The following is a 13,204-nucleotide window of genomic DNA, read 5'->3' as shown; positions in this document are numbered from 1 at the left end:
TTGGTGTGAATGAACCTGCTCAATATACCGTAAGTACAAAGGATGGTCGCATGATGATTGATGCTATAGGATGGTCAAGGTTCAAATCTAAATCATATCTTGCGGTAGGGGATGATGTCAAAATCGAACTTTCTCGGCAAGGAGAGCTGGTCCAAATGAACTTTGAAATTCTTCAGTAGCAGCACGCAACTGCCGAACTGATCTATCCTCCAAGAGATTTTGATGTAATAATCTGGCATGGTGAAACAAGTGTCTTGTGTGTATAAGTAGTACGACAATATTATTTATCACATGGTGTATCGTTGATAGAATTGCAACTCTGATTGCTGGTTAGGAACTGTCATTCGATTTCATTCCAACAGCTGCCGTGCTTTATTCAATTTTGTGTATTCGCCTTGCGACAACATCTAAAACCAGCGCCGTACCGATCACTTGCAATATGAAAAGCGCTGAGGTAGAACACATGGGCCCCAAACATGCAGGATTGGCCTGCAGCCCAAAGTCCAGAACCGTGTGCCTATTTGAGTATTATATTCTCAGCTGAACCCCCATAAAAAAGCTGAACCCCCATAATGCCCGTGCGTTGCAAAGGGAGTATATTTCTCGGCAAGGTGAGCCTGTGATATAAAAGATTTGTATATTTCTTTACAGAGGGAGTTTCTCTCTGTCAAAAAATATATTTATGTGTAACTAGTTACTCCTGTCTTTCTACTTCCTTTCACTGATATGTGGGGCAACCGGCAACGGGGTCCACGTGCCATATGCACAAATTAGAGTGCACAACTTCACGGTAGACACACCCCGGTCCTAGCGCCGCAGTAATGCCCAATGAGCCGTCAAATCACAACCCCCCCTTTCCAGCTTTAGCAGTAAGCTGTACGGATGAAGCGAAAATATTTCACTGGGCCTGAATCCCCTTCTCCCTCGTCTGCTTGTTCAGAGAAAACCCCCTCTCGACGATTGCATAGGGTTTTCTCATGGAGAACCAAGTACATATTCTTCATCCATCCCCGATAAATCCAAGTCCCTTGGTCACAGGTAATGCTAGGATGGCAGCCGACGTCGTTGATGCATTTTTCTTCCTACTGAATCTAGTGTGTTCCATTTGCAGTGCCCAAAGTGCGAGTACGCTACAGGTTTCTGCGCCCTCGACGAGACGCCACACTTGTTCCTTCTCATCCTAACACAACATTTTGAAACGCGCACAGTATGTTCCTAGAATCCTCTTTTCTATCCGGGAGGGTGGGGTTTTCTTGAACATGTTGTGTTCTCATATTATTTTTCCTGCAATGTATTATTTGCTCTGCCAGAACACATGTACTCAAGATGCTCGGCCTTGCCATAACTGAATGCACTAGTTTAATGGTCACAGTGAAGACAAGCCATGGATATAAGTTCCGAGTTGGGTTCATGAACCAAGAAGATCGCTGCTTTTTTTATGGCCGAACTTGGATAAAATTTCTCAAGTGTTACAGACTGAAAGTTAGCGCACGAATGTTGATGGAAATAGCAGAACCTGGTCTCATCTTCACTGCAATCTTCCACCCCGACATCGTTCCAATTGTTCATCCATGTTAGTTTTGTATCTGATTCTTTCTTGTTTCCTCGACTACTTCTTAATTCACCTATTCTGTCTAACTAATCACAATTTAACTTGCGAAGTAGCAATGAATCTCTCACGAAGATGCTACTTCTAACTAATATTTTCTTATAATTGGTGGCCCATGTAGGTTTTTTCAGAGTTAAGTAGTCTTCTCATTTGTTACTCTATAATAACTCGGCTATTACTAATGGCACTGAAGTTGACTGGATCGACATCCACAAGTTCCTACACTTATTGATCGTCTTGAGGTCCTTGTGGGGCGTTTCAGTGGTGGAAGGCCACGTGGGATATGTGTGCCACTGCTGCACTCGTTGAACAGGTCCAACTATGTGGAGAAACTTGTGGTACGAGCTGTTTTCTGTTATAGATGTTGTTAATAAACTATTGCTTATACACAGTTTTACAGCTGTGATCTTCTTGAAACAGGAACTGCCGAGTTCTATCGTTCCTATACAGATGCCTGACCATGGTTGGGTCAGACTTGCGCTTGGTCACAACATGATGTTTATGTCGACCTACTCAATTCCCCTTGGAGGTGAAAAGATACTTATCCATGGGCGGTCTCAAATAATGAAGGCCCGTCCATCTTGGAGAATAGGACAGAAGATTATGTTCATGCTTTTCCATGGCTCTAAAGCGAATATCCTATTTATTGACCACGTTGTGAGATGAAGCCGCTTTCAGAAGGTTGTGGATGCGCGGGGTGGCGCCTGGGCCTTGTCCTGGGGCTTGGCGGCCTCAACCTTGGTTAATTGTAGGCAAAGTAGCATTGTTCGAGGCGTGCTTTTGTACGGTTGAACCTGTATAAGTACTCATACTGCTTTCAGCTTTGGTTTTTAAATGCCCCTGCTGGTATCAGTTAAGGTTGTTAAGTACTCCTGTTGCTTTTACAGTCTGTCGTGTTTCTTCAGTCTTGTCTTCCTCTAGTCGCCAAAACCAAACCAGCGCCGGCGAGGCTGCCTGCTTCCGCCTCCCACGGCTGGCTGCGCCTCAGCGCACGCATCGCCGCCCCACCGTTTCCTAAATCATTAACACCGACATCCTCTGCGCGCTTTGGTGCGCTCGCCGCGGCGCCGCCCTCTCGCGTTGTCAACATGGTTAACAAACAACAGGAATCGGCAGAAGTACGTGGAGAGGATGACAGTAGGGGCCCACCACATCAGCGTATGGAAAAATAAAATGCTTCCTCCTAGTGTTTTCCTGACATCTGGGACCCACGATATTGTGAGCGTATATAGTCAATAGACAAGATAACATCACATGATCGGCTGACACCTGGGATGTAGCTACTCGAGCAGTATTTTTTTGTTTGGTATTGTTGAGACGGAGCAGGGTTTGAACTGGGCTATGGCCCAGATAGCCCAGGCTTATATTTTATGTTCACCATGTGACCAGCCCAGCTATTTTTTCTTTGTGAAAATGAGCCCAGTTTATTTTTTCTAAAGAACACCCAATCCGGGCCTACTTATTTTTCTACGCCCTGACGGGCTGCAACTCTTTCAAGACGCCTGCAAATCTTGAAAGTAATATGAAATGGCTTGTAAATATAAAAATAGATGACAAATTGGGAATTACTTTATAATTTCTGAATTTTTTCACATTTTCAGATTCATATTTCACTGGGCATTAACCTAATTTAAATATATCTTCAAAGTACTTTAAATATGGCTCAACATTTCAGTATTAAAAATAGTTTGGAACCCACAGAAATATGCGAAATTGGCCCTGGCCAACCAAAAAAAACGACTGCAATAAATTGTATAAGAAGTTGCCATGAGCTATATAGAATTATTAAAAAAATAGGGAGTGGTCTGACTTGTGGGCCTGTTTAGTTGACGCGTATGCAAGATGTTTTTTAGTTATTATATACATCAACAAACCATTCTAGCAGACGTGACCGTTGGATGTCAATCCAACGGCCATCGTGTTTCTTCAATCTCCGATCTTCTTGCTCCAGCCGCCAAAGCAGCGCCGGCGGGACCGCCTACTCCCGCCTCCCGTGGCCGGTTGTGCTGCCGCGCAGGCCTCAGCGCCCCCTACTACTCCCACCGCTGGCTAGGGCATCCCTCTACTCACCCAAACCCCCTGTTATTCTGCAGCGACGGCAGCCTCACACCGCAGCCGAACCGGTGAACCCTCGTACTCCTCTCCGCGCAGGCTTCCATTGCCGCGTCTTCCCCGACTCTGCGTCGTCCCCTTCCTAGGCCTCGCCGTCGTCCACCGCCATGGTGCTCTCGGCGCGGTGTGGTCAATGTGGTCAACGACCGACTTCCATCGGAAGAGTATTGTACGTGGAGAGGCTGACAGCTGGGTCCACGGCAGCCACAAGGAAGTGTCTCCTTATTACGTGGAAAATAATTATTCCTCCACCTGATAGCAGGGACCCACCGGATAGGCCACCAGTATTTCTCAAAAAAAATTGTTTCCCCTGACTGCTGGGACCCACGGGATGTGCCACCATATTTCGTGAAAAAAACATTCCCCCCGCTGTCAGCTCGGACCCACCGAAAGTGCCTCCCTATTATGCACACAAAAAATGAATACCCCCTGCTAGCTGGGACCCACCTTGGTGGGAGGCTGACTTGTGGGCCTACTAAGTTGACTGGGACAGATGCCTTTGTCAGCTTTAGTCAATATATGAACGATTCTAGCTCCAGTGACCGTAGTGCTTCTTCAACCTCTGGTCTTCTTGCTCCAGCCGCCCAAAGCAGCGCTGGTCGTGCTGCCTGCTTCTGCCGCCCGTGGCCGGCTGTGATGCCGCGGAGGCCTCACCGACCCCTACTACTCCCACCGCTGGCCAGGCCATCCCTCTACGCACCCACACACCCTGTTATTCTGCGGCGACGGCAGCCTCACACCGCAGTCGAACGAGTGAACCCTCATACTCCTCTATGCGTGGGCATCCACTGCCGCGTCTTCCCCGGCTCCACGTCGTCCCCTTCCTAGGCCTCATTGCCGTCCACTGCCCTAGTGCTCTAGGCGCGGCGTGGTCAACGTGGTCAAGCAATGGCTTCCATCAGACGTGGACTGTATGTGGAGAGGCTGACAACTGGGTCCACGGCCACAGCAAGGAAGTGCCTCCTTATTACGCGCAAAATAATTATTCCTCCACCTGACAGCGGGGACCCACCGGACGGGCCAGCGTATTTAGCAAAAAAACGTTTCCCCCTGACTGCTGGGACCCACCAGCTACATCTTCGCACGCAAGGAAGTGCGTCCGAAAAAATGATTCGCCCCCCTGACTGCTGGGACCCACCAACTACATCTTCACACGCAAGGAAGTGTGTCCAAAAAAAACGATCCGCCCCCCTGACTGCTGGGACCCACCAGCTACATCTTCGCACGCAAGGAAGTGTGTCCGGGCAAAAAAACAAAACGATTCCCCCCTGACTGCTGGGACCCAGCAGCTACACCTTCGCACGCAAGGAAGTGCGTCCGGGCAAAAAAACAAAAACAAAACGATTTGCCCGCTGACTGCTGGGACCCACCAGCTACATCTTCGCAGGCAAGGAAGTGCCTGACAGTCGGGACCCACCTGGTCGAAGCATACATAGCATTGTCATTCTGGTCGTGAACGTGTACGTACATATATACTGATTGATGTAGAGGTGCGCACGTGTCGTAGTAGAGGCGCGTACGTGTCGTAGTAGAGGCGTGCACGTAGCATGTACATGTACGTACAGCAGCCAGGGTGCAAGAAAGAAAATACGGCCACGTACATACGGGCAGGGTCTCGAACGCCTACTCGCGCATAAGTATGGCCAGGGCTCGTGTACATGGCTGGGTCGGAACGGAGAAACATCGTCGTCGTCGTGTTCATGGGGAGGCAACGGAATGCGTCGTGTTCATGGGGAGGCAACGTAATGCGTCGTGTTCATGGGGAGGCAACGGAATGCGTCCTGTTCATCGAGAGGCAACATAACGCTTGGGAGCCAACCGGCTGGGTCGGAATGGTATGCGTGGTCGTGTTCATCGGGAGGGCTTGGACGGAACAGGCGATGGAAATGAGGCCTGGCATACCGCAAAACAAAGGAAACGGCCTTGTGTTCGACCGGCCACGTTCGAAACGGGATCCTGTTCATCGGGAGGGGTCTGGCGTACCGCAAAACGGAGGAAACGGACCTCGTACGGTCGAAACGGGGGTCCTGTTGATCGGGAGGGGTGTGGCATACCGCAAAACGGAGGAAACGGACTTGTGTTGGAGCGCTACGGTCGAAACGAGGGTCCTATTGATCGGGAGGGGTGTGGCGTACCGCAAAATGGGACTCCATGGGATACTGTTCATCTCCACCGTCGTCCCCCTCCAGCCTCCACGGGCTACCGTCGACCTCCTCCAGCCAACACGGGCTCCTGTTCATCCAGCCTCCACCGCACGCTACTCCACTGGCTACTGTTCAACCACCCCTCCACGGGCACCCCTCCACCGTCTACTGTTCATCCAGCCCTCCACACCACGGGGTCCTGTTCAACCACCCCTCCACGGGCACCCATCCACCGTCTACTGTTCATCCAGCCCTCCACCACACCACGGGGTCCAGTTCATCCAGAGGCAACGCCACCGCTCACTGTTCATCCAACCCCCCCCCCCCCCCCCCCCCCCCCTCCTCCCACCCCCCCCCCCCCCGCAACGCTCACTGTTCATCAATCGATCGGCTTCAGTTAGCAGCAGTAGCGAAGGAATCGCTCGATCAGGTTCAGTTAACAGCCATCGATCAATCGCTCGGGTTCAGTAACGCGTAGCCTGCAGTGCAATCGCTCGGGTTCAGTTAGAGCCAACACCTCGCACACACGCGCGTACGTGTACGAGAGAAACGCGCATCGCTCGGCCCCCGACCTCCCACCGTAACCGGGAACTCCCCAAAATTTTCCTCCCCCTCGCTTCTACCACGGTTTTTTCCGTCATGGATGGCCCAAAGAATGTCATGCATCTGTGTCTCCAGCCCGCCCAGGACGAAAAGCCCATTTTCTGTCATGATTTTTTGTCATAGAAGTAGGAGCCCACCACATCTATGATGATAACGGGTTTTGTCACAATTATTGTCATAGAAGTGTCATATGTAAGACAGAAAAAAATTTCGTTCGGCCCAAAATGTCACGGATCTGCCTTTTTTGTAGTGTTACATTGCAATCATATCATTTTGAGGCTCCATCAAGAAGTAAATGACATGGAAGAGTTACCCATGATCCTAATCGATTGTGCATTGTTAGGTTCTACGGTAGGGTGTGTCGACTGCAAAGTTTCCTATGCGCAGAACAACCAAGAACATGCTACGAGAGATGGATCACAGATCGTTACCACTAGACATGCAGTGTTGTGCAGCGAAAGAAGAGTTGGGGCAGCGCGTCCGCGTGGATTGTCTCCTCCTCGTTCGATCTCCCTCGAACAGCTGGTCGTCGGTTCCCACGTACAGGTTCGCCGGAGTGGCGTAGGTGCCCCGCCTCTAACAGTATCCGTGCTTGCAGGAGGAACGTCGTGCGGCGGACTGCTAGGTCCGATCACACAATCGGCGGCCAGTGGAGGTGTCTATTCGCAACACATGCAAACCCTAGTGACAGCACTGAAGCGATCAACCGCATGAGTGTGCCGCGCCCCACTTTATATAGGCTTCCGTCGCGGGCTCAACACTTGGGCCCGGCACGGACCCTAAATACCATAAGTCTACTCGGCCACAATCCGAATACAGCTCGGATCACATCCGACCAGTGTCCTCAGATCCGACCTCGTAGGTTCCTTCCCTTAAGCGTGCGACCCCTTAGGTTCAATCCGGCTTGGTCGCAGTTTGGATCATCTCCGAACTGCAGGGTGTTGGGGAATGCAGTAATTTTCAAAAAAATCCTACGCACACGCAAGATCATGGTGATGCATAGCAACGAGAGGGGAAGAGTGTCGTCCATGTACCCACGTAGACCGTAAGAGGAAGCGTTATGACAATGCGATTGATGTAGTCATACGTCCTTCACGATCGACCGATCATAGTACCGAAAGTACGTCACCTCTGTGATCTGCAAACGTTCAGCTCGGTGACGTCCCACGAACTCACAATCCAGCAAAGTGTCGAGGGAGAGCTTCATCAGCACGAGGGCGTTATGAAGGTGATGATGATGCTACCGGAACAGGGCTTCGCCTAAGCACCGCTACGATATGACCGAGGTGGATTATGGTGGAGGGGGCACCGCACACGGCTAAGAGATCAATGATCAACTTGTGTGTCTATGGGGTGCCCCTGGCCACGTATGTAACAGATGGATGGAGGAGAAGGCCGGCCCTCATAGGGCGCGCCCAAAGTGTGGAGTCCTACTAGGACTCCCTAGTCGTAATAGGATTCCACCTCCCACATGGAATAGGAAAAAGGAAAGGGAGAAGGAGAAGGAAGGAAGGGGGTGCCCCCTTTCCATAGTCCAGTTCAGACCAGTCCAGGGGGAAGGGGCGTGGCCACCCTTGAGGCTTTTTTCTCCTTTCCTGTATGGCCCATTAAGGCCCAATACGAATTCCCGTAACTCTCCGGTACTCTGAAAAATACCCGAATCACTCGGAACCTTTCCGATGTCCTAGTATAGCCTTCCAATATATCGATCTTTACGTCTCGACCATTTCGAGACTCCTCGTCATGTTCCCGATCTCATCCGGGACTCTGAACATACTTCAGTCATCAAATCACATAACTCATAATACAGATCGTCATAGAACGTTAAGCGTGTGGACCCTGTGGGTTCGAGAACTATCTAGATATGACCGAGACTCATCTTCGGTCAATAACTAATAGCGGAATCTGGATGCTCATATTGGTTCCTACGTATTCTATGAAGATCTTTATCGGTCAAACCGCATAACAACATACATTGTTCCCTTTGTCATCGGTATGTTACTTGCCCGAGATTCGATCATCGGTATGTCAATACCTAGTTCAATCTCGTTGCCGGCAAGTCTCTTTACTCATTCCGTAATGCCCCATCCCACAACTAACTCATTAGTCACATTGCTTGCAAGGCTTATAGTGATGTGCATTACCGAGAGGGCATAGAGATACCTCTCTGATAGACGGAGTGACAAATCCTAATCTCGATCTATGCCAACTCAACAAACACCATTGGAGACACATGTAGAGCATCTTTATAATCACCCAGTTATGTTGTGACGTTTGATATCAAACAAGGTGTTCCTCCGGTATTCGGTAGTTGCATATTCTCATAGTTAGAGGAACATGTATAAGTCATGAAGAAAGCAGTAGTAATAAAACTGAATGATCATTATGTTAAGCTAACGGATGGGTCTTGTCCATCACATCATTCTCTAATGATGTGATCCCATTCATCAAATGACAACGCATGTCCATGGCTAGGAAACTTAACCATCTTTGATCAATGAGCTAGTCAAGTAGAGGCATACTAGGGACACTCCATTTGTCTATGTATTCACACATGCACTAAGTTTCCGGTTAATACAATTCTAGCATGAATAATAGACATTTATCATGATATAAGGAAATATAAATCACAACTTTATTATTGCCTCTAGGACATATTTCCTCCAGTCTCCCACTTGCACTAGAGGCAATAATCTAGTTCACATCGTTATGTGATTTAACACCAATAGTTCACATCTTTATGTGACTAGTTCACATCTCCATGTGACTAACACCCAAAGGGTTTACTAGAGTCAACAATCTAGTACACATCTCTATGTGATTAACACCCAAAGAGTTATCATGTTTTGCTTGTGAGAGAAATTTATTCAACGGGTCTACCACATTCAGAGCCGTATGTATTTTGCAAATTTTCTATGTCTACAATGCTTTGCACGGAGCTACTCTAGCTAATTGCTCCCACTTTCAATATGTATCTAGATCGAGACTTAGAGTCATCCAGATCGGTGTCAAAGCTTGCATCGACATAACTCTTTATGACGAACTCTTTGTCACCTCCATAACCGAGAAACATTTCCTTATTCCACTAAGGATATTGTCGGATCACGGGTTCCAGCAAAACCCTCGAGGTTCGAACACTGGGGTGCGCATGAAGGTTTTCTCCCTATCGATCCACGCCCTAGCTCGTTAAGATCTCGCGGATGAACTCGACAAACTTGCAACACAAAGACACAAGATTTATACTGGTTCGGGCCACCTTTGTGGTGTAATACCCTACTGTAGTGTGGTGGTGGTGGATTGCCTCTTGGGCTGATGATGAACAGTACAAGGGGGAGAAGAGCCTCGCGAGGTGAGGTGTCCTTGTGCTTGGTGTGCGTGTGTGCTTGAGGATCGAAATCCCATGCCTCCCTATGGTGGTGGCCAGTCCTATTTATAGAGGCCGTGGTCCTCTTCCCAAATATTGAGCGGGAAGGGATCCCACAACGGCCAATTTGAAAGGGGACAGCTAGTACAAGCTATCCTAACAAAATTAGTCTTCGCCTGCAAAAGGCTCTGGTGATGACACCGTCTTGGGATCCATGGTGACCTCCGTCTTGCCGTCCTGCTGGTCTTGGTCTCGTTGCACCGATATGGAAACCTTTCCTTGATGCCTTGGTACTCCGCGCCTATGCTTGCCCCCTTGGCACCAAAGAGGAAGCAAGGACACTGCGCGCGCTGGCGCCCGCCTGGTCTCGATCGTCATGGCTCTCGTCATGAGGACCTCGCGAGGTTTGCCTTGCCTTGATCTCTCCGCCCCTCATGAGCCTGCCTGGCGAGGCCGCTCCCGAGGAGGTCTTGTGTCGTCCGCCTCACGAGGCTTGGCCCCTCGCGAGGGTCTTGAATACCTCATCGATGAAGATGGGCTGTACAGACCTGCTAGCTCAGGCACGCCGTGGGCCGCAGGCAGGCAAGTCTGGGGACCCCCATTCCCAGAACACCGACAGATATTTTTGACCGCTGTCCAGTGATCCACTCCTGGATCACTATTGTACCCTATTGCCAAACTTATGGTGAGGTACACAATAGGTCTGGTACACATCATAGCATACTTTGTAGAACCTATGACTGAGGCATAATGAATGACTTTTCATTCTCTTTCTATTTTCTACCGTGGTTGGGGTTTGAGTCTTTACTCAACTTCACACCTTGCAACACAAGCAAGAACTCCTTCTTCGACTGTTCCATTTTGAACTACTTCAAAATCTTGTCAAGGTATGTACTCACTGAAAATATATCAAGCATCTTGATCTATCTCTATAGATCTTGATGCTCAATATCTAAGTAGCTTCACCGAGGTCTTTCTTTGAAAAATTCCTTTCAAACATTCCTTTATGCTTTTTAGAAAATTCTACATTTTTTTGATCAACAATATGTCATTCACATATACTTATCAGAAATGTTGTAGTGCTCCCACTCACTTTCTTGTAAATACAGGCTTCACTGCAAGTCTGTATAAAACCATATGCTTTGATCACTTTATCAAAGCATATATTCCAACTCTGAGATGCTTGCATCAGTCCATAGATGGATCGCTGGAGCTTGCTCACTTGCTTAGCACGTTTAGGATCGAAAAAACCTTCTGGTTGCATCATATACAACTCTTCTTTAAGAAATCCATTAAGGAATGCAGTTTTGACATCCATTTGCCTAATTTCATAAAATGCGGCAACTGCTAACATGATTCGGACAGACTTTTAAGCATCGATGTGAGTGAGAAAATCTCATCATAGTCAACACCTTGAACTTGTCGAAAACATTTTTCCGACAATTCGAGCTTTGTAGATAGTAACACTACTATCAGCATCCGTCTTCCTCTTGAAGATCCATTTATTCTCAATGGTTTTCCGATCATCGAGCAAGTCCACCAAAGTCCACACTTTGTTCTCATACATGGACTCTATCTCAGATTTCATGGCCTCAAGCCATCTGTCGCTTCCTCATAGTTCGTAGGTTCGTCATGGTCCAGTAACATGACTTCCAGAACAGGATTACTGTACCACTCTGGTGCGGACCTACGAGGTTCGGTAGTAACTTGATTTGAAGTTTCATGATCATCATCATTAGCTTCCTCCCTAATTGGTGTAGGAATCACTGGAACTGATTTTTGTGATGAACTACTATCCAATTCGGGAGAAGCTACAATTACCTCATCAAGTACTACTTTGCTCCCACTCACTTCTTTGAAGAGAAAACTCCTTCTCTATAAAGGATCCATTCTTAGCAACAAAATATCTTGCCTTCGAATCTGTGATAGAAGGTGTACCCAGCAGTTTCTTTTGGGTATCCTATGAAGATGCACTACTCTGATTTGGGTTCGAGCTTATCAGTTTGAAACTTTTTCACATAAGCATCGCAACCCCAAACTTTAAGAAATGACGGCTTTGGTTTCTTGCCAAACCATTGTTCATACGGTGTTGTCTCAACGGATTTAGATGGTGCCCTTTTTAACGTGAATGCAACTATCTCTAATGCATAACCTCAAAACTATAGCGGTAAATCGGTAAGAGACATCATAGATCGCACCATATCTAATAAAGTACGATTACGACATTCGTACACTCCATTGAGCTATGGTGTTCCGGGTAGCGTGAGTTGCGAAACTATTCCGCATTGTTTCAAATGAAGACCAAACTCGTAACTCAAATATTCGTCTCCGCGATCAGATCATAGAAATTTTTTCTTGTTATGATGATTTTCCACTTCACTCTGAAATTCTTTGAACTTTTCAAATGTATCAGACTTGTGCTTCATCAAGTAGATAAATCATCTATGAAGGTAAGAAAATAACGATACCCGGCGCGAGCCTCAATACTCATCGGACCACATACATCAGTATGTATTATTTCCAATAAGTCAGTTGCTCGCTCCATTGTTCCAGAGAATGGAGTCTTAGTCATCTTGCCCATGCATGAGGCATGGTTCGCAAGCATCAAGTGATTCTAAAAGCCCATCAGCATGGAGTTTCTTCATGCGCTTTACACCAATATGACCTAAACGGTAGTGCCACATATAAGTTGCACTATCATTATTAACTTTGAATCTTTTGGCTTCAACATTATGAATATGTGTATCACTATGATCGAGATTCAATAAACCATTATATTGAGTGTATGACCATAGAAGGTTTTATTCATTTAAATAGAACAACAATTATTCTTTGACTTAAATGAATAACCGTATTGCAATAAACATGATCCAATCATATTCAAGCTCAACGCAAACACCAAATAACATTTATTTTAGGTTCAACACTAATCCCGAAGGTAAAGGGAGTGTGCGGTGGTGATCTTATAAACCTTGGAATCACTTCCAACACACATCATCACCTCGCCCTTAACTAGTCTCTATTTATTTTGCAACTCCCGTTTTGAGTTGCTACTCTTAGCAACTGAACTAGTATCAAATACCGAGGGGTTTGCTATAAACACTAGTAAAGTACACATCAATAACATGTATATCAAATATACCTTTGTTCACTATGCCATCCTTCTTATCCGACAAGTATCTAGGGCAGTTCCACTTCCAGTGACCATTTCCTTTGCAGTAGAAGCACTCAATTTCAGGCTTGGGTCTAGCTTTGGGCTTCTTCATGGGAGTGGCAACTTTGCTTGCCATTCTTCTTGAATTTCCCTTTCTTTCCTTTGCCTTTTTACTTGAAACTAGTGGTCTTGTCAACCATCAACACTTGATGCCTTTC

The sequence above is a fragment of the Triticum urartu genome, chromosome 5 (assembly GCF_003073215.2).
Source record: "Triticum urartu cultivar G1812 chromosome 5, Tu2.1, whole genome shotgun sequence".
NCBI lineage: Eukaryota > Viridiplantae > Streptophyta > Magnoliopsida > Poales > Poaceae > Triticum > Triticum urartu.
Note: the sequence above shows the minus strand (reverse complement) of the source record.